The sequence below is a fragment of the Miscanthus floridulus genome, chromosome 2 (assembly GCF_019320115.1).
Source record: "Miscanthus floridulus cultivar M001 chromosome 2, ASM1932011v1, whole genome shotgun sequence".
NCBI classification, from domain to species: Eukaryota; Viridiplantae; Streptophyta; class Magnoliopsida; order Poales; family Poaceae; genus Miscanthus; species Miscanthus floridulus.
In genome coordinates this window covers 68,789,498-68,791,714 of record NC_089581.1, presented here as the reverse complement: position 1 = coordinate 68,791,714, position 2,217 = coordinate 68,789,498, and the positions used below count along the sequence as shown (strand labels likewise).

At 38.8% G+C, this 2,217-nt stretch overlaps 1 non-coding gene across 1 annotated transcript; it reads left to right on the top strand.

Moving 5' to 3' along the window:
• The first annotated feature begins 886 nt into the window (after window positions 1-886).
• On the top strand, window positions 887-993 carry LOC136541020 (small nucleolar RNA R71). The gene has a single exon (XR_010780134.1). It is a non-coding gene; the product is annotated as a small nucleolar RNA R71 (small nucleolar RNA).
• The last annotated feature ends 1,224 nt before the right edge of the window (window positions 994-2,217 follow it).

Below are 2,217 nucleotides of genomic sequence, written 5' to 3'. Positions count from 1 at the left end.
CTTCTTGGAATATATGAGGTCTAATGGCGATTGGGATGACAGGTCTTCCTGGATCACTCTTCTTTTTAGGCAAGGTATAATCTATCCACCTTTTCGTTAATGGTTGTATATAGTAGTATGCTGCAATGTGAATATCAATAAGATTTGCGGTTTCTAGATCTTTCGATTGCCCTAGAATCTTACCTTTGTTGGTCGAAGGAACAGCAGCTGTCAGCTGAGCTATTTGTGATTCTATCATTTTATGAAAGCTATGGTAGTTCTTAATGGCAGAGGAGAGGTTATCTATTCTATTATTTATATTTTCTAAAACTCTATCAATGAAAGCTAGTTTTCTAAATAAGCCCTCCATTATTTTAGCTTGTCTAGAAATCAACTCTCTCAAGGGTGGTTGATTGAAATTATTAAAATTATTACCTTAAGGGTTACCTTGGTAATTACCTTGGTAGTTCGGCCTCTGTTGCTGATTCCATCCTTGATTTTGTTGAGGATGAAAATAGTTATTGTTGATGAAGTTCACATCCTCATGGGTTTTAGCGCAGTTGTTCCTTGAATGCCTAGTGTTTCCACACTCTTCACATGTCATGTGGGAATCATGAATGTGCATGACTTCTTACTTGTCGTTGGCTCGGTCTTCGAGCTTCTTCATCAGCATGTCCATCTTGGTAGACAACATGTCTACCTCCTTGAGTTGATACATACCTCCACCTCTATTTGGGTCTAAAGACGTTCTTCGTTCTAACCTTGGTTGGAGGCCATCTTCTCCACAAGACCTGTTGCAGCTAGTATGGTGAGTGATAGGAATGCACCTCCAGTAGCAGCATCTATAGTCTCGTGGGTACTATTGGTCAACCCATGGTAGAAAGTCTGCATGGGTAGCCAATTCTTCATCCTAAAATGAGGACATTCTACAATGTAATCTTAAAAGCATTCCCATGCTTCAGGGACAGATTCATCATGTTGCTACTGAAAACTTGGAATTCTCCCACGCAGAGCATTGGTCTTGCCTGTGGGAAACAACTTGGCTAGGAAGGCAGTTAAGCAGTTATCCCATGTAGTGTTTCTATCTTGTTGGTGTAGAACCATTACTTTGCCTTCCCCAAGAGTGAGAATGGGAAGAGGTGAAGTAGTATGGCATCTTTGGTCACTCCTTTGATGATGAAAGTGTTATAGATCTCTAGGAAGTGTTGGAGATGTGCACTTGCATCTTCATGTGCCTTCCCACAAAATTGGCTTGCTTGCACCATATTGATGAGAGCTGCCTTGAGCTCAAATCCATTATCTCCAACATCTACTGTTGGTCCAGTTCGGATGTTGGTTGTAGTTGGAGCAAAGAATTCGTGGAGAGTCTTGTTAGCCATGGCTTCAAATTCTGGTGTTAAGCTTTGCCTTATTTGGTTGTCTTCCGACTCTAAAGCTGAGACTTTTTTGAGTTTGGCTCTAGTTCTCCTGATTAATGCTTCTAGATCTTCAACATAGTTTGTTAGAAGGTTAAAACCGGTCATACATTACCCTGCATAAGATATGATAGTAGACAAAACAAGGGTATTCCTGCTAGAGCAGAGGTCAATGGTTTATCTCTATCACATCAATAAGTACAAGTTATCAATATTTCCTTTGTCTAGCTACCTTCCCCGGCAATAGTGCAAAAAATACTTGTTGACATTCCTTAGCGTCGCTACTAAGAACAAAGTTGAATCTAGTCCCCGGCAATTATGCCAGAAATGCTTGTTGGTATTTACTAACTTATCACTTGTTTTAGTAGCCACCTAATGTATGTCTACATCTCTTAACATTACTTTACCAGGTTGTCATCCCTAGTGATGATGTCAGAGATGCTTATTGGTACTACTTAGCATTACTACTAGAATAATACTAAGTAGCTCTTTATTATTTTATGTGACTAGGAAGATTATATATATATAAAAAGGGATCTGCAAGCGTACAGATAATATACCATTGTAGCACTTCACTCGAGAGTATTCCAGGTATTGTTATTTATATTTTTACCACAGGGAAGGTCTGGCAAGGACATGTATTGATAATTTATGCTATTGATGGAGAAGTAAACCATAACCAATATTCTACTCACAACAGGGGTAAGTCAAGAGGTAAATGTATATATGAATGGTGCAAAATAATTAATCTTTGATCACTCAGAGTACTCCTTTCTAAGGTATTAGCATGGTTAAGTAGAATATTGGTGGAATAATTCCTAAG